The sequence below is a fragment of the Eptatretus burgeri genome, chromosome 3, assembly GCF_056783735.1.
Source record: "Eptatretus burgeri isolate ZD-2024b chromosome 3, Ebu_testis_v1, whole genome shotgun sequence".
In the NCBI taxonomy this organism is placed as follows: domain Eukaryota; kingdom Metazoa; phylum Chordata; class Myxini; order Myxiniformes; family Myxinidae; genus Eptatretus; species Eptatretus burgeri.
In genome coordinates, this window is record NC_140963.1 from 128546523 (window position 1) to 128566633 (window position 20111).

Below are 20111 nucleotides of genomic sequence, written 5' to 3' on the forward strand. Positions count from 1 at the left end.
AGGGCAGTCAGATTGTATGAGATGGCATTCAAGTTAGCCAAATAACTTAGCTTGTCGTCATTCTGAGGTGTGCTATGACTGTTAGATCAGAGATGATATAATTATGCCTGTAGCCATCCCTCTTGAGTCTATACCAACAGAAATGTTCAAATTTACACTGACTGATGACAACACTGCACTTCAAGACCACAACATCACTCATACAGACAAGATTGCACAACCTCTAAATTTAGATTTGATGGAACATGCTTGTGACAGATCACTCACAGTTGCTCAGATCACACAAATTGTGCAATTATCAATTATGAGCAAATAAAACCTGTCGCTTCGCTGAAAGGAACATAAAGAGAGGGGAGGGGAGAGTGAAGAGGTGGAGGGTTAAAGAGGGAGGTGAGAGAGGAGGGAGAAGGAGCGAAGAGGGACCCTCTTCCCTCCATCCATTCCGTCCCTTCATCCCATCTTTTTCCTACATCCCAACCCATCCATTCCTTCCATTTATCCCTTCCCTCCATCCATCCATTCCTTCCTTCCATCCAACCATTAATAAGGAACAACAGGCTTGGCACCACACAACACTGCGGGGCACAACACAAGCAGGTAGGTGGTCGTGAAGATGGACAGCATCCGATCCGTCATATTGAATACCTCCTGGAGACGCCCAAAATATCAAATATATCCGAATTAGACAAATGAACACTTCTTTTAGCAGTTGGAACTGCTGCTAAATTCAATTCTAGAGCTTAAATTTTGTAATTCGGCACAGTTTAAGAGATTCTCATGGTTATGGCATGTGCGGAAATGAAATAAAGCCACGAACACTGGTGTCTCCAGACGTTTATTAGCATTGCAATGTGTCCAGCAATTTGTAACTATGATGAACAAGCATTTGTTCATGAGCGAGGAAAGCTAAAAAAAAAAACCACTTGATCAATTCAGTTGCTGGGATCAATTCCATTTTAATATAGCAATGAATCGCCAGATCACAGCAGGATAGCCGAGAGGTACGCACGTTTGCTCTCATCTGTCTCGCCTGGGTTTGAATCCCGACCCAGTTATAAACTGTCACCCTGGTGTTTCACAGTGAGAGTGATCATCAATGTGTGTGCTGTCTCTCGGATGGATGTTAAACTGGGTGTCACATCTACCGGAATCCCCCCATCCACTACCGGATTTAAAGGTGGCCTGGTGGGGCCATGGCCCCGGGACCCCCACATTTAGGGGCCTCCCACAATATCGATGACATTTTGAAAATCCCTTGAAAATGTGCTTCTAAAGTTTTATTGTCGGTGAATGAAGATTGTAAACTCCTTGTAAGGATATCTTTTCAAAATTGTCCGTCATTGTGAGGGTCCTTTTCAAGCTTTGGCTTTTTCAAGCCGTTTCTTCCACGGTCCACAAAACGAATCCAACGTGGTCAAACATTCCCGGGGCAAACCTCGGGCATTGGGGGCCCGCATTCGGATCTTTTTTTGGATCGATCATCGATGCTTCGGATGGTTGAGCGTGACCAACTAACTACGGCACTGCCCGCCAGAGCCAAACAGTCACAGACAGAATACAGAGGTCCAGCCAGAGGAGAGGTGAAAAGGTGAAAGTCGATGTGGTAAAACTGGGCCAGGCCAGCACAGCACACGGCCGGCAGGAGTCGTATTGTACACACTGAAGCTGTGACTGGCAGGGAATGCTGTCAGTACCCTGCTTACTGGCACGCGCAGCACAGTAACACGGTGTGACTTTCTATGTTCCAAGTGTGTGAAACATACTTGTTGTTCGTGATGCTGGTACGTCCCACGTGCACTCTGACAATATCTCGGTTACTCGGTACCTACCAGCTGCAGAAACCACAATGAGCGGCTTCCGTGACGACAGGCACAAATCTAGGGCTCCACGGAAATATGACAGTGGTGCTCAAAAGCGGAAACATTCCGAGGAAAAAGATGAAAGACACAAGGCCGTCGTCGACAAGACCCAGAGAATCTCAGAGTTTTTCACTCCTGCACAAACAGGCGATTCGTCCATGACAGAGGCTGGAACACCAACAGAGACAGAACAAGCAGATTTTGCAACACAACCTCGGCGTCAAGATTCGCCCAACATCTCGGAAGGTTCCACCGATGAAGAACATGCATGAGATGAAGAAACGCGAGATATACTGACAGATCGTGGACCTGCCTTTGCCAATTGCATTGGATGTTGGCTTCCTGAGCGACTGTCGTTAGAGATGATCGACTACTGGGCATCACGAGATTTAGAGCCCCTGCAGAATTTGACTGGTCCCTTTGATTCATCCTTACAGTTTGTTGAAGATTGGAAACGCTGCTGCTCCAAGAATCTTTTTTACCATAGAATACAAAACGGAGAGTCCGTGAAAAGGTCCTGGCTTTGCTTCTCCACATCAAGCGGAAAACTGTACTGCATCGCTTGCAAGCTCTTTGGAGGCGCTACTGCCCTGGGCAGGGAAAGATTCAATGACTGGAAGCATGCCAGTCGTTCTATTGAGGTGCATGAGCGTTCGCATGTACATTGTGTGAATATCATCCGCTTGTCAGACAGAGCAACATCCGCAGGTCGTGTGGACACTGAACTCGTCAAACAGATGAGTGAGATTGCGTCCTATTTGAGGGAGGTGCTGAAACGAAGTGTGAGGGTGATATCGTTTCTCACTGAGCGTGGTCTAGCGTTCCGTGGATCGGATGAAATTGTTGGGTCACGGACGAATGGTAACTACCTTGGTTTAATGGAATTACTTGCGGAATACAATCCATTTTTGGCGCAGCACATTCAGAAATATGCCAACCAAGGTAGTGGCCACACCAACTACTTATCATCTACGACATGTGAAGAGTTGGTCTCCATCATCGGAAAATCTGTTCTGGATAACATCGTCGCTCGTGTGAAAGAGGCAAAATACTTTTCTGTGTCAGTCGATTCCACTCCTGACATAAGCCACATCGACCAGCTCACAGTTATTCTACGGTACATCGAGAACGAGGCTCCAGTGGAGCGTTTCATGACCTTTCTGAGCAACACAGGACACACTGGACTCCAGCAAGCGACAGCATTACTGGATTTTTTGAAAGCCACTGGATTGGACATCGCTAACTGCCGAGGACAATCTTACGATAACGCATCTAATATGAGTGGCCGATACAATGGGATGCAGGGAATGATCAAACAGGAGAACCCTCTCGCAATATTTGTGCCATGCGTGACGCACTCACTGAACTTAGTCGGTCAGTCGGCCGTGGGATGCTGTAGACCTGCAGCAGCATTCTTTGAATTCGTGGAACAAGTGTATGTATTTTTTACAGCTTCCACGTCGTGCTACGCCAGCTTATACCAAAGCGCCTCAGTGACACTCACTGGTCGGCTCATTCTGATGCAACCCAAGCTCTTGTAGACGGTTACAGCAAAATCATGGATGTCCTCGATGAAATCGCAAACGATGAACAACTGAATAGTGAAACGAGAAACACCGCCGAGACACTTCACCAAACGATGTGCACGCTCGAGATAGGGTTTCTATGCTGGTTTCTGGTCTACTGTCCTTGGTAGAGTTGATCGTACGAGTAAAACCCTTCAGTCGCAAGCTACCAATCTCAACACAGCCGTGCAGCTCCTCAAGTCACTGGCGAGCTTCGTGCAGTCATCAGTTTGATATATTCGTTGTTGACGGAGTGGAGCGCTCAGGTACAGAGGAATTCACTCGCAGATCGCGTAGACGAAAGCGTAATGTCCGCCTCGCTCCCTTGGATTACGGACACACTCCAGAATATAACTAGACGCCAAGGAGTCCTTTCACATCAGTGGATACGTTGCAGTGATCGACGTACTGCTGTCGCAGTTGGAAAAGCGTACAAACGCTGACAGCGAGATGAGCGACAGATTTGGATTCCTGCGTGCTCTTGTTCAACTCGAAGTGGAGCATATTCGAGAGTCATGCTCGAAGCTCATCGAGCTGTATCGGGAAGATCTATCACCTGACCTCACAGAAGAAATGATTCAGTTCCAAGCCATGATGAAGGAGTCAGAGCCAGACTCGGGCCGTACTGAACTCGAGATGTACAGTTTTCTCATGGAGCGAAAACTCACCGATACTTTCCCAAACGTGGAAGTGCTGCTTCAGATTTACCTGTCACTGATGGTGTCGAACTTCTCCGGGGAGCGCTCCATTTCGAAACTCAAGCTTATCATGAACCATCTTCGCTCCACGATGGGGCAGCAGAGACTGGTCAATCTGACCATCATTTCAACCGAATCCGATCGGATGTGCTCAATTCCATGCAGGTTGACAGTATCATATTCGAGTTCACTGCCGCGAAGTCGTGCAGGAAGCTTGTCCATTGATTAAGGCACCGTGTGTATGTTCATTGATGTGGATGACACTGCCGTATATTTGCGGTCGCTGGAAGTCGGCTATTAATCACCATTTCGGATTTCTCTTGCCCAGAGGGTTTTTAGAAGTTAGAAGATTTTTAGTCGAAGTTCGTAGTATGATTATTGACAGTGCGTCGTTTATTATTTTCTTATATTGGTCCATCTCTATCTCTTACTCTTGCAGCAACAGCAATTTTGTGATTTGATTTTAGAATGAGCTCAGAGATAAGTCACCAGCCATATCAATACCAATCCGTCCATCTTGTCATATTGTTAGATTTAATTATAATTTGTGAACATGTATGCCAAATCATTCCTGATCAGGATCTGCCAAATCTATAGATATAAGTTCAGTTGTTGATGAAAAAGCAGTTATAATTTAAGTTGTTGATTAATCTCAAAATTTGGGGGCCACCACAATCAATGTGCCCACGGCCCCCCACATGGTAAATCCGGCCCTGCCTCCATCCCTCTTCTGCCTCCTCTGTCCTTCCCCTGCCTCCTCTCCCTCTTTCTCTCCCCCTCCCCCCCCCACTAAAACCCCCATCAGTGAAGCAATAGGTTGTCGTTGCTTGTATATTATTATGGTCATTCCATCAAATTTATTTGTAATTCGACATTAATCATTTCATAGTATTCATTACAATAATGAAGCTTCTTTTCATATTTTATAAGGGCAACCATTCTTTTATTTTATTTCTGCAGATTCATGGAAGAGGTGGTATATATATTGCATTATTTTGTGAAAATATTTTAATGTTATCTGAGATAAATATTATCATTGTTGATGATTATCATTATCATATTAAAATATCCCATGGTATCAATCTTCACAATAAATTGTTACCCAGCAAATAATCCATCTTTCTGGATGGGTTAATTCTCCCACTTTTATGACATCGAAGGCTAGTTTATTTTGACTTGATTATTGGCTTCCACAAGGTGGCACTATACAACACACATTTACATGGAGAAAATTGGAGTCCGACCCCTACCCTGATGGCTGAAACTCAAGGGCTATGATTAATTAACTGAAACAAGGCAACACCCAGAGTACAACCACCAGTTTTCAACTCATTCTATCCAGTGGTTCAGGATTGCATGAAAGACAAATACAAACAAATAAACAAACAAGAAAGAAACACAAACAAGATATAAAAAAACATGTTTTGCAAGATACTTGCAAAATCCATAAAACAAATTTGACCTTAAAAATTATAATTAATAGTTGAATTCAATGACCAAATGCATATGCAAATCCTATTCAGATTTCAAGTGAATGGGATGAAAATTGAGGATTTTAGAAATATCACCTTGGTTGTTGACTTTGGACCTATGTTGACCGCAAAAATAATTGGCTGGTTGAATTCAATGACCTGAAATATAAATCCTCTTAAAATTTCAAGTGAATTGGATGAAAATTGACAATTTTAGAAATTCGTCCTATGCTGACCTTTTGCCCTATGATGACCTCAAAAGCAGTTGGTTGAATTCAGTGATCTGATATGCAAACCCTGTTCAAATTTCGAGTCAATCGGACGAAAATTGAGGATTTTAGAAATTTGACGAATTTGTTGACCTTTGGCCTATGTTGACCTTTTAACCTCAAAAACAATAGAAAGCTGAATAACGCACAAGACCAACCAATATACTTGAAAAATCTTCAATTGTCGCAAGTAACAAGCAAACAGACACTTCTCAAATTGTATATAGCATTATGATCATGTTAATGATTGTGTACAATACCAAGGGTTATTTTCACTTTCATACAATAATCAGAATCATGCTTAAAAAGTAGGCCTGGTGTTAAGGTGGCTGACTTAAGATCCAAGGGTCTTGAATTCAATCCCCTGTCCAGCTGTTGAATTCATGCCCCTGTCAAGCTGTTGAATTAACACCAGGTAGGGTTGATTCAGCCTGTCATCCTTCTCAGGTCAGCAAAATGAGTAGCAGTGTGCTAGTAATAGGGGCATTACATCAGCTGGCACAGCTCTGTGCCCCCAGAAAATGATGCAGCCAAGCAGCTACAGGCTGCATATGAATAAATAAAAATGCTTAAAAAGTAATAAACTTCAAAATATAACCACTCCATTTGTTTTTGATGACATTGCTCATCTGCATATTCAACTTCTGCCTGCTTTTCCCTGTTTTACTTAGGACTGGCAGGATAGCCTTGAGGTATGCACACTTACCTCTGAGCTGTCTTGACTGGGTTTGAATCTCAGTCCAGCTTTCAACTGTCATCCTTGTGTTTCGCAGGCAGGGCGATTCATCAGTGTGCGTGCCATTCTTTGGATGGATGTTAAACTAGGGCATCCCATTGCCAGCATTCGTTTGTGGATGTGAAAGATCCCAAGGTGTCATTTGCGAAGACCAGGCGAGCTATCACCACCACCCTAACCAAATTCCAAATTCCTGCTCTAATCTCCAGTGGGCACTGTATAAGCAGTGCAGCCATGCTCCCAGCAATGATGAAAAACAGCCACCACATGGAGCATCAAAATGAAATGAAAAGACCTATTTCATGACACTTATTGTATAACAAAGTTAAACATCTCAAAAGGAAAGTTTTATGAGTTTTGATCTCGTATCATTTCCTACTCCAAATTGCCTCTCATATCCTTCAAGCAGGACAGGAATTTGCGAAATTCCCTCATTAAAGGACCTCGACCCTCTGACTTCCCACCGGGAATGTTCAGGTGTTCATCGAGTTGCTGTAACACCTGCCCTTTCATCAAGCCAACCACTTCGCTCTCAGGACCCAAAAGCAGTTTTGGAGTCACGGACCACTTCAACTGCACATCCGTGAATGTTTTCTGTGCAATCGCATATACTCTCTGCAAGAATATGTACATTGGTTAGACCAGACGAAGACTGGGTGATTGCTTCCATGAACACCTCAATCTGAGAACGAGCAGCACAGACCTCTTCAAGACAGTTGCTCGACACTTCAGTCCTCCAGGACATTCGTACAGCCACATGGCAGTCTCTGTGCGTGGGGCTGAAATGGGGTACAATACCAGTCACAAGCCCAAGGATCGGCACATTGGCTCCCCATGGGATCAACGAGCACTTTTCATTTATTTAGACCTCTCGTCTCTTCCAACTTTTCAATCCTTTTCTTCTATTTTTCCCTTGTATTAGCCTGTCCCTCACACAGCGGAAGACGAGGTTTTGCAATCACCATTTGAGCTTTTGTTGTCAAATTTTCAACAAAGCTTTATTTTGAGAATATAGAGAAGATAAATTAATAATTTTGTTAAAATAATTTTCATTACTATTTACCCTCGCCAGAGGAGAGGGTATTTGTTGCATTTGGGTCCGTTTTTCTGTTTGTTACTTGCAAAATCGAAGATTTTCCAAATATATTGGTCAATCGATTTTGTTTGTTTGTTTGTCTGCACAGAACTTTGTTGTTTTTCTCTGCAACCGCTTATCCAATTGACACAAAATTTGCACCATAGGAGCGACTACTCGAGCAGAATTTTTTTTTAATGATAATTATGACGTCATAGGTCACGTGGGGTGGCAGCCATGTTGGAAAAACGGAAAAACTTTGGACCTCTGTATCTCCGATACTGCTACATGGAAAAAAATGAAACTTGGCACATGTCAAGTACTCCCCATGGGAAATAAGGGTGATTTTTTTTATGATGTCATATGTGGCTTCGTTATGACATCATAATTGCATATCTCAAATGCTTTATCTGATCGGTATGAAATTTTTTGAGGGTCATTCATCTCGGGCTAAATTATAATTGGCAAAAAAAAATTGATGACGGCATCGGTCACGTGATTCGCCATCCATATTGTTTTTCACATAAAACCTTCAAAAATCTTCTTCTTTGCAATGCCTGAACAGATCGAGGCGAAACTTTGCAGATATGATCGCCTATCCATGAGGAACAAAAAGTTCTCCACCTATGACGTCATTTTGCACATGGTTTAGCAGCTATGATTTTTTTTGAAGAATAAATGTTTCAAAATCTTCGTCTCCAGAACCGCTTGGCAGATTAAGAGGAAACGTAACATCCATATTCCCCAAGCCTTGGGGATGCCAGGGTGCTCACAAATAATGAATAGGTCACATGGTCTGGCAGCCACATTGGTTTGAACAAAATAAAGAATATATATTTCTCTTGAACCATTTCATCAATCGATATGAAATGTCACAGTTATGATCTCGTGGAACATATGTTTTGAATTTCAGCCTGATTGGACGCATGGTCTGGCAGCCAGAATTATTTAATATTCTAAATCTTGGTTCAGAGATATTAATCAAACTTGGTACAAGTATGTATAACGATGTAATAATGTGGGCGGAGGCATATCTGGTGTTGTTGCGACGTCAAACATTGTCATTCTAGCTTTTTTATGATGTCATAGGTGCCCTCGTTATGACGTCATAATTGCATTTGTAGAACATTACATCCAAACAGTATGAAAATTTTTGAGGATCATCTAGGGATAAATTGGTCCACAGGAAAAAAGATGGCGTCATCGGTCACGTGGTTCAGCAGTCATATTGTTTTTTCTTTTTTTTTAAACTTTCGAAAAATCTTCTCTGAAATGACTGAACAGATCGAGGCGAAACTTTACAGGTAGTACCGCCTATCCATGAGGAACAAAAGGTTCCACCTATAATGGCATGTTACATGGTTTGGCAGCCATATTGCATATACCCTCAAACCTATAAAGGTATTCTTCTCCAGAACAGCTGGACAGATCGAGAGGAAACTACACACACACGTTACCCAAAAAATCACCAATAATTAATTTATAGGTCACATGGTCTGTCAGCCATATTGGATTGAGCAAAAATATTTTAAAAATTATTTCTCTTGACACTTCATTGATCGACGTGAAACTTCACAATTATTATCTAGTAGTGATGGAGAATATGTTTTAAATTTAAAACTGATCGGACGCATGGTCTGGCAGCCCAAATTATTTAATTATTTCGGATCTGGGTTCTTTTGGATTTTTTGTTTTTGTTTTTTTTGAATAAAGCTCACTTTGCTGTGCCTGGATGGGTTTGAAGGTAGAGGAGTAGCAGATGAAACCCAAATCCTATCCAGGTTCCTCCTGATGACTTCATCATTGCTTTTTGCTTATTTGGGTTCCTTCTGATGACTTCATTGCAGGACTGGACCTATTTGTTCTTCCATTTGATTTGAATTGAATTTATTTTAATCCCATTCTGAATTCAATTGAATAATAATAAACGTCGTGGGTCATGGTCAGGTGTCGGATCAAAGCAGAGTTGCATCAAAGCGGGCCGTCTTGGTACCTGGTCATCACTGCCAGCAGTTATAAAGTGGTAGTTCGAGTTATGTCTATTATTAATTACATAACACACCAGTAAACAAACACCACACAAAATACACTGCACAAAACTACACAAACACCACTCAAAACAATTCCTAGCAAGGGTCTGCAATCTCTCTGATTGTTCTCTTTCTTGTTGTTATTGTTATTCTTCAACCCTTTTTAGGCCTGTTTTTTTTTTTTTTTTTACATTTTTTCCCCTCAGTGACCACTTGTCCAATTGCCCAAATTTTTCACGGTAGGAGCGACCCCACAAGAATATTTTAATGATAATTGTGATGTCATAGGTCATGTGGTGTGGCAGTCATCTTGGATTAAACGCAAAAATAACCGCATTATTTCGCTGAAACCGCTGATCAGAAAGATATGAAACTTGGCACATCTCATTCTACTCCCAATGGGGAATAAAGGATTATTAGGATGTTGTCATCAGTGAAGTGGTAGCCCAGCCATAAATCATTTAATCAAAGTCCTTGTTTAACATTGAGATTCAGTGTGTACGTCCAGGCCGTAACAATTTTACCAACTCAGCTTTTGCCATCAAATCTTCAACAAACCTTTACTATGAGATTGTGGAGAACACACATGAATAAAATGTACAATTCTTTTAACTTCCGTTTTTGTCAAATTTAGTTTGAGTACAAAGCGGATGTGGATGGGCTTTGGATTTTGGGATGATTTCTTGTTTTACTTTATTTTGCTTTGTCTATCTTACCTCTACTTTTCTCTTTTCACTCTCCTTCACTTTCCCTGTCCTCTCTTTCCCTCCTTTTCCATTCTTTTTCTTCATCTCCTCTTTTTAATTCCTTTTATTTTAATTATTTAATTTAATCCTCATCTCCTTTTATTTTAATTATCGTTATTTATTCGTTATGTTTGTTTTTTTTCTTTTTCATAATGTGTTTTATATTTGATTTTATTTTTTATTACTTTTGTTTGCATCACTTATTAAAGTTGGTTGAGTTTATTCATACAATGTTCTTCATTTGCTTATTGTTTGTTTCCCTATTATTTCCCCTTTTCTCATAGTCCCAGTCCCCTTGACTTTTATCTCCTGAACCCTGACCCTCCATATCATTCTCACCCCATGTGCTCTCTGACTTTTGACCTCTCTCTGATGCATGCACCTCGAACATCTTCCCACCCTACATCAACCCACATCGCTATCCCATCTCCCTCTTCTGGTCTGATGAAGGGTTAACACCTAAAATGTCAGCTTCAGCGGTAAGCATACTTCATTCAATGTTCTATTGATTGATCCATTGTTGTGTGCATTTTGCATTGCTTTCCTTGTAACTGTTTTGTAACTGGAAACAAAAAATTCTTTCCTTGTAACTCGACCCAATTTAAGCATTATTGGCTGTATTAGCCTGTTTGTCATTCCCATCTGAGCACTTTGCTCATAATGCTGGAATGACAGGTTCAGATTCCACTGAACGTTGATCCACCCATTGTCTCCTGATGTCCTTGTAATAAAACGTGTCTCTTAAAGTCCGTGTCTGACATGTACAAGATGCTCACTGAACCTTCGACACTTTACCATAATCTCTATAATTATTGTACATTGTTCGAGCATTTTACTCGTTTTTGTCACTTCCTATTATGCTCTTTGATGAAATTTTTTACAAAAACATAATTTTCATCTTTTACATCAATATGCAAATAAAAGACATTTGGTAATTGGAAAATTCATTTTGCTCATCTTGCCAGCATCACAGCAATATCTTGTTCTCCTTTTCCGAAACTTTACCTTGATTTACGTACTGAGATTAAGTATTTACATTTTAAAAAATCTATACTATAAGAGCCATTTGTCTGTGTCTGTGTGTGTCACAATTTTTTCTCAGAGATGGCCAAATGGATCTTCATCAAACTTTCAGAGATTCATCAGTGAGTGGTTTGTGTAGTGCATGATGGAGTGCTTTAGGCAAAAAAAAAATTTCTTTGAAAATTTTGAGAAAAAAAGTTGGATTTGGGGGATTTTTTTTTCTTTTAATATCTCTAACGTGGGCACAGGGAAATGTGTGGGCAGCCCATTCTTTGTGGGTGGCGGGAAGTGTTTTGGACCCCCACCAAGCAACACTGAGTACCCCTGCTTGTAATTAACATAATAATGCCATTTACTTAACTAACATATTTAATTTATCACAGAAACTATACCCTACCACATCAGCCTCAAAAGGGATATTGTGGAAAATTCCATGGGAAGTTTTAACTTTCATACAATTGCAAAAACAAGATAAGCAGCAAAACCTCTACCCCCAACAAATATTTGCTTTGTTGTGACTCACTGCTTATTGGTGCTGCATAATAATTGCAGTTTTTGTGAATTTTATAATACCATCAATCAAACCCATTGGAAGTAAAAACGGCTCAGAAACGAAGTAAAAACTTTTACAAACTGTGTCATCCTGTTTTTTCTTGATTCCTCAGATAGACAGATTCAGTACCCTTGATGCCTGTTTACTAATGGCTCCATTTAGATGAACATATTTTCCCCGAGGGCATTTTGGTTATACATGTGTGTAATGTCCTTTCTCTCCCGTAAATCTTACAACATTGTCTGTCTTCCCAATTGACTGAATTGAGAAAAGGTGCTAGTTTATAAAACTCCAACAAAGCCGAACAACTTGCCTTTTAGTTGGGCACTCTGCCCAAAAAAGTGCGAAATCTTTTTTAAGCTGCATATTATAAAAAAAATACATAATGAAACGGAAGACAATGAAGGAACCCGAAGAAGTAAAGAGCAAAGATGGAGTCATCAGGAGGAACTTGGACAGGATTAGAGTTTCAGCCACTACTCCACAACCCTCAAACCCATCCAGGCACAGCCAAGTGAGCCTAACAGAAAAATTCTCTGGAAGAATTCACTTCTTTGAAAGGTAGATAACGAAAGAAAGACATCGAGTAAAAGAGATGAAAAAGAAGAAAAAGCAAGAATTAGAATGAATAAAGACAAATGTGAAAAAAAGAAAAATGAGAAAGTATGTGAAAGGAACAAAAATGTCGGGAAGAACCCAGTGATTACAAGCAAGGACCTGGGGAACATCTAAGTATTGTAAAATGTGATTTAAAGTCATCAACACCCCCCGCCTCACAAACCCCCAAGTCATCACCTCCCTCTCCCAACCCTAAGGCTTCAATCCCCTCCCCACTCCATGTCTTCAAACCCCACTCCTCTCACCACAACTCCCCAACCCCACTCCCCTCCCACCCTGAACACAGAAACCGTGATTGAAACACAGAAATCTGAATAATGTCGTTTTGTATAATATTGCAATTTTTAGGAACGCATCCACAAGCTAAAATGGCGACTTGCTTTTATACACATCATTAAAAGTAAATAATGACAGATGCTTTCTTTCACAATCTCGCAAGATCCCAATAACTCCTCGGCCAAAGATCATCATAATGACTTGAGTTATGGTCCCTTGTCGAGTCGTTTAAGAGAAAATAGTCGGAAACAGACTGTTGCCTCAATCGCTTCCAAAAATAAAATAAAAATTACCCGGGTTTGAAGCAAAAATATGCCCACTGACTCTGTGCATATATAATACATTATGGTTGTATAACTTGGATAGATTCCAATTGCACTTACCTATCGGCAGACACCAGAAGCCTGTGGCCTAGGGACTGAAGCACGAGGCCTATATTGACTGTGGCCTTCACAAGACCTGTAACGCCTGTCGGCTCCAACCTTTTGATATCTGATGATTCTTTTCACAGTCGCTTTGGCCATTTTGCACTTTGAAGGGAAAACTTATCGGAAGGGCATGGCAATTGTGAATATGACAGCTCCGAAGATGTCTTTGGCTTCACATTGACCAACATGGTCGCTGTATCATTTTTCAGGGGACAATTGTGGGTGGAATCAGGCCAGCTGTCCAACCAATGGGTGGAAAGGAATGTTACAAATAGATGGACGAACAATCATATTTCTATATAGCTACCCTCTAAATGCATCGTGCTATTTACATCATGAAAGCCACAGATAATAAATTGGACACAGAGTGCAGAATTTTGTAAAGATTCCCTCTATGATTATTCATTTAATATCAAAAAATATACCTTCAACTTTAAATGTCAATCAGCCTGTTCAATTTTCCAAAGTACATAACACTACCTTGGCAAGTAATGCTTGGATCATATAGGTAATTGTACAAGAGATGAAAGGTAAATGTCTCGGGTTCATAAAGGTACTTGTCTCAAAAATGTAAATGAATGATAATTATGCTATTTTCTCATGCGATAGATAAAATAATCACCATAGTGTTACCATAAGTTTAAAAATGACGAGATGCCCACCTAGTCGAGAGAATGATTTGCTGAAAGGGAGTCGTTAATTTCGCTGATGATCCATTGTTTAAAATTCTAAATATTCAGTGCCCTAAAATGCACATTCTCAAACATTGTACAAATGTGGCATATGATGTGTTGATTTACTGTTTTATATCAGTTTTGCTTCGGACTGAAAACTCCAAAAGCCACTTTATAACAGCAACTCTCTCACATTTCAATTACAGTGCTGCATGTGCAGTGACTAACAAGATTTGATGATTTTTTTTAACAATGTGGCATTTCTTTTTGTCATTGGAGAATGTAGAGCATATACAGGTTTAATTTTAACATTTATACGATGTTACCAATGGTCTGGCCATAAGAAACTTAATCGTTTAGATGAAAGTTCATTTTACAACAGCTCTCACTGCATCTGCTTATAGGTCATAAAAGCACTAACATAATGCTGCAGGCCTTTGCCAATTACTTTAGCAACACTTTTCTGTACCACCGACAGCTTTTTTTATGACTTTTTAGAACCCTCCCCCGCCCCCCCCACTCCTCCCCAACACTATCAGCATGGGCCCAAAGGCAATAACATCAACACCTTTTCTGGTGTAATTATTTAAATGTGACCTCTTGGATTCCAAATAATGCATTTTTACAGCACAAGCCAATTAAGGAATGTATATTTTCTCGACCTTGTTTTGCATATGCATGCTCAAGATGAAAATCGAATTATTCTGCCATCAAAATGGTTTCCACATCCAATTTTAGAAATCTCAGTGAATCGTCTTCCTTTTTAACCAGTCGTCAAAGCATCCATCATCTGATGAAAATTCTGTGGATAGAAGTAAGGCAGCCTTGCCCGGAATCTACCCTTTTCATCATCAGTCATGCAGAAAGGTCATCCTAGTGGAAAAGGGCCTCTCGGTGTGCTGACAATCAGCAAGAGATGTGAATTTCATGACCCAGAAAACATTATCTATCATAGTGTGCAGGTTTAAACCAGTGCAATCTTCCTCTGTTCATGCAAACCATTATCACAGTTTTCTTTCCTCTTTTCTTTCATTTCTCAAATAAAAGAAGGTTGTTCTTGGGTTTAAAATGTATTAACATTTTGTAATGGGCTGCTCAAGCAGGCTGTGTGAACCACTGAGTCAGAGGACTGTTTCCACATGAGTGCTTCTGTCATGGTGACAATCCTCGTGCTGAAAATAGGCGGTCTGGCCTTGTCACCTCCAACCTTGCCTCTGTCCAACCTAGTGAGAGAGTAGTTTTGGGGGTAACCTAAAACTAAAAGAAGTACAGAGGGGTGCAATTCTCCATGACCTTTTGCTTCCAATAATTTTGTGAAATACAAGGAAATAAAAAGTTATACTAGAATGGCACTCGGTAGAGCGCATACCTCCCCCAGGCTGATTAGTTTATATTTTGTATCCCACTGATAGGCCGGATCTGAATTCAGACCTTAACCAAAATATAATCGGCTTGTTCTTCTCACACACCCAATCTGTCAACCAAGTCCACCAATTAAGAAATTCTCGGATCCAGATGCGAATTCGGATCTTCACCCAAGTCTAATCATTTCGTCCGTGTCACATACGCAAGCTCTGCACCAAATTTCGTCCAAATCTTTCCTTAAGTTTTTGAGATATTTTGTTCACAAACAAACACAAACAAACAAACAGACAGGGGTGAAAACAAAACCTCCATCCACCTTCGGTGGCAGAGGTAATAAACATAGGCAGAAGTCAATTGTACAATGCTACATGTGTCATATTAAATATCATCATCCATCATCCATCGTCATCGTTTTCCGGCCGTTTCCATGCTTGCATGTGTAAGCCACGGTTCACCTTTTGGCTGCTTTCCAGGCTGCACGATCCCTTGCTTGCCCTATTCTTAGACCTTTAACTCGAAGATCGTCTCTCACCAACACATCCCATGTTTTCCTCAGACGGCCTCTGGCTCTCCTTCCATTCACATTCATATATATTTGTACTTCAAAATCTCATAAACTTAATTAATCTATCAATTTACTTGTCTTGAAAATACTTAACTTCTATTTCCATCATTAATGTTATCTAATTAAATATCTACATCCATTTCTAATTTACTTTTAACTCCCATTTTAATCTATAGCCAGGTAATTTGGGCATGGTACTGACACACTGTGGCAAACTCTTTTCAAAAGCAACATTGGGGTCTTTACCCTCTGTAAGATAAATGTAGATGGAACAGCAGGATTTATGTTTCCAATCTTAAGGATGAACTACTTTAAGATCTTGCATCCCTCCCAGCAGTGCACCCAAGTACAGCAGCTTTAGTAAGATTATATCCACAAAGGAACAAATCTAGGATCAAACACCCAAACTTGAACAGGCCACCAATGGAGCAATTCAGCTGTATCTCAGACACAGAAGAAGTAATTTGTTTAATTTTGCAAATTCACCAATATCTACCTATCAAAACAATATAAGAAAGACTTTTTTAAAAAATCTGAACTAAATGAATGATTATTTTTAAACATATGTTTGAGCTTGTCCATGATTTACAGGAAATTAATCGATAGATAAGCTTGATTGATGAGCTGTGTATTAAAATAAATCACAACATAGACTCAGAAATTAAAGGATAGTTAGAACTAAAGAAGCAAACCAGGACAAAAGCATTTAATTCACAATTGTTTGAATGTGGAATAGGTGTTAGTGTGGGTGAAGTTATCAGCACATTATGGAAATTAGTTTCATCAACTTCATGGCATGGGAAATTGGAAATGGTAATTTAAGGACAGGGGAGTGTTAAAAATGGAGCAACATAGCTCAGGAAAAATAGATCGATGTAAGTGTCATGGAAATGGATTTGCTATAGTTTCAATAGTCTGTCTCTTGTGACACGATAACTAGGTTTACTTCTTCAGAGGTCAAGGCGAGAGGAAGAGTGAAATGACAGGAGATGGAGGGGTTATATACCATTCGTAAAAATCAGGTCTTGAAAAGAGTAGGCCATTGTATCCAAGCAACCCTGGACAAAGTATAAATTCCTGTTCTAATCGAGAAGGGCAGGGCATCAGCGGCATGACCACATCCAGTAATGATGTAACAAAAGACACGTTGCACATGATCAGACACATGGAATAAGAGTAAGAAACTGGAATGATGACGGCATAAAAATAGGATTTGAGAGTTTGAAGAGAGCAGGAAGTGTGAGGGTCAACAACTGAAAACCATGAGCCTTCCATTCCAGGAAAGAGAAAGGCTATTTCACAGAGAGAAACATAAATTTAAAGTATGCCTGCTTTAATTCCTTGGTTTGATCCCCAATGGAATCTGAGTATGAATGGCTTTGTATGTGCATTTTCATCTTGGGGAAATCGAACTGCAAAGCATACTCATTTTAGGACGTGGTGAAAAGCAGCCTATTGGTTTGTATTTACTTATTCGTGGGGTATGCTTACACATTGCAAGCAATAATGAACCGTGCTTCTCCATTGTCTCGGGTCGCTCACCTGCATTTTTTTTCATTTATTTATATTTTCATTTATTTTATATTTTCATTTACGGATGCTTCCAGACGGTTCTGTGATTTTTCTTGGTGTATCGGCTTCGATTTCCGTCGGTACACAAAATTACCGTGCTTTCCCATTGTCTTGGGTCGCTCACCTGGATTTTTTTCATTTATTTATATTTTCATTTATTTTATATTTTCATTAACGGATGCTTCCAGACGGTTCTGTGATTTTTCTTGGTGTATCGGCTTCGATGTCCGTCGATACGCAAAATTACCGTGCTTTCCCATTGTCTTGGGTCGCTCACCTGGATTTTTATCATTTATTTATATTTTCGTTTATGGATGTTGTCCGACGATTTTGTGATTTTTTTTCCCGGTGTATTGGCTTCAATATCCATTGGCATACAAAATTCCAGCTTTCTCCATCACCCGGAAGGTACCGATCTTTAATATCAGTGAGTCAGTCGGTGAGTATTTGCCTGGTGTTGGCTTAACAGCTCGAGTGGTGGGCTTGGGATCCTATGGTCCTGAGTTCAAATCCTGCTTGGCTGTTGAATTAATATCAGATGGGGTTGACTCAACCTGCCATCCTTCTGAGGTTGGCAAAATGAGTACCAGCTTGCTGGTATCCTGTGTCGGAGTGGCGACCCGTCCAGGATTGTGCCCAACAGCCCAGGAGACTGCTTAGGCAGCACCGACGCTCTGCGCAGAGTATGGTCCCAATGGATGCATGGTCATTCAGTGAGTCAGTGGTTAGAATGAGCTTCATATATTAGATATATAATAATAACAATAAAAATACAAAATACCATACCTTTCTAAGTTTCCATTGCGGTTGAACAATACATGAAGAGTATTTAATTAAAGGTAGTTTCTTCAATAATAGCTATCAAAAGAAGTGTTAAGTCCCATTAGCTCTATTTGCAGGTCAATATGTCAGCATTATTTTATCAGTATACTTGTTTTGCTAAACACATCAACGATATCCTTTCTGGTTTTATTTATATTTGTTGTTCTGGTTGTGGAAATGGCCCCCAAGCATTCAGAGACATGTAGAGAAATCCAGAGTCAGTTATGCCATTAGTTTATGTGGTAAGTAGACCTTTGCCAGTTGTCTGGAGGGAAATGCATTGTGAAATTAGCATGTTTCATTCCCAGTGTAATCTCCCCCAAATTTCTAACTTTTAGTCCAACAATCCATTTTTCAATCATCCCTCTTTAATCCCTCTGACCATCAATCTATCTTTCGACCCCTCTTTACGCACCCATCTACCCATCCATCACCGGTCCCTCACCCTTTAGCTTTCAGACAGTAACCTGACCTCACAATCCTTACCTCAACCCCCCCCCCTTTTCATTTAATATCTGAAATCATCCCCCTTTTACCACCAGTCACCACCTCCATCACCATCTCCAAACGTCACAAATCACCCTGTTAACAATGCACAATGGTTCCTTGAAAATGTGAAAATCACTGTCGAATTCAATACATTTATTTATTTTTATTCCTGCAAAACTTCCCATTGAACACATGAGAGGTGATCAATAGAGCTATAACTGTTGTCATCATGTAGCAGTTCTTGCATGTTCAAATCGGAGAAAACAGCTGCTTGCGAGGGTGGGGAGGGGGGTGGCTTTGTTGCAGGACCAACCCTCCAACGACATAGCCAGGCAGAGGCCAATAAGAAAGTGACATGGCCAAGAAGACATCCCTCAGACCGGCAAGCAGCAGCTTCTTTGCTCTCTGTAGATCTGGATAAAATCACAAACTGGTCCAACACGTGGGACATGTCTTTCAATCCTGACAAATCTCTCACACTCATGATGTCTCTCCGAAAGGACCATTTGGAAAACACCCCCATCTACTTTCTCAACAATCCTCTGGAAGAAGTCCTTTCTTTCTGGCTTCTGGGTCTCACTATCTGCCATAATCTTTCCTGGGAAAGCCACACTTCCAACCTGCCCTCTAAAGCCAGTCGCCGACTGGGAATCCTCTGTCATGCGAAGTCCGTCCTCAGGCCACCTGAGCTCCTGACCACTTGCAAAGCTTTCCTCTGCATCCTGATGGAGTACTGCTCTCCCTTCTGGGCTGGTTGTCCTGCCTCTCACCCTTACGCTGTGGAAACCAAAGCATTGAGGATCATTGGTGTCTCCCGCAGTGAGGCTGAGTCTTTGGGCATCTCACTCTCTCACTGCAGGCAGGTCGGTGGTCTTTCTGTCTTCTACAGTCTCCTCTCCGGTCTCGCCCCCCCTTCTCTGTCTGTCTCGCCCCCCCCCCCAATATTTCTGCAGGGCACTCAAGGTCCACCAGCAACCCCCTTCTGGTAAAACTACCAAAATCACAAATCACTGCTCACCTTCACTCTTTCATTGCACTTTTTCCCAGCCTTTGGAATAAACTCCCACACTCTCTTCAATCCCATTCTTCCTTCCCAGCCATCAAAACAGTTGTTCACCACCATCTCTTATCTTCCCCAGCCAAAACCATGAACTTTTCTACCCCCGTTAATCCACCCCAACCCCACCTCCTTCAAATTCCCTGCTTTCCTTCCTGAGAGTCCCTGTAGAATCCATCTTATATACCCCATGTTCCCCACCCCATCCCTCTCCCTTCC

The 20111-nt window shown here is 41.0% G+C and overlaps 1 protein-coding gene across 1 annotated transcript in view; it reads right to left on the reverse strand.

Annotated features, from left to right (window-relative positions):
• LOC147030953 (uncharacterized) overlaps positions 1-20111 on the reverse strand; it is a 205160-nt gene that overhangs the window by 27584 nt on the left and 157465 nt on the right. The window lies entirely within an intron of this gene.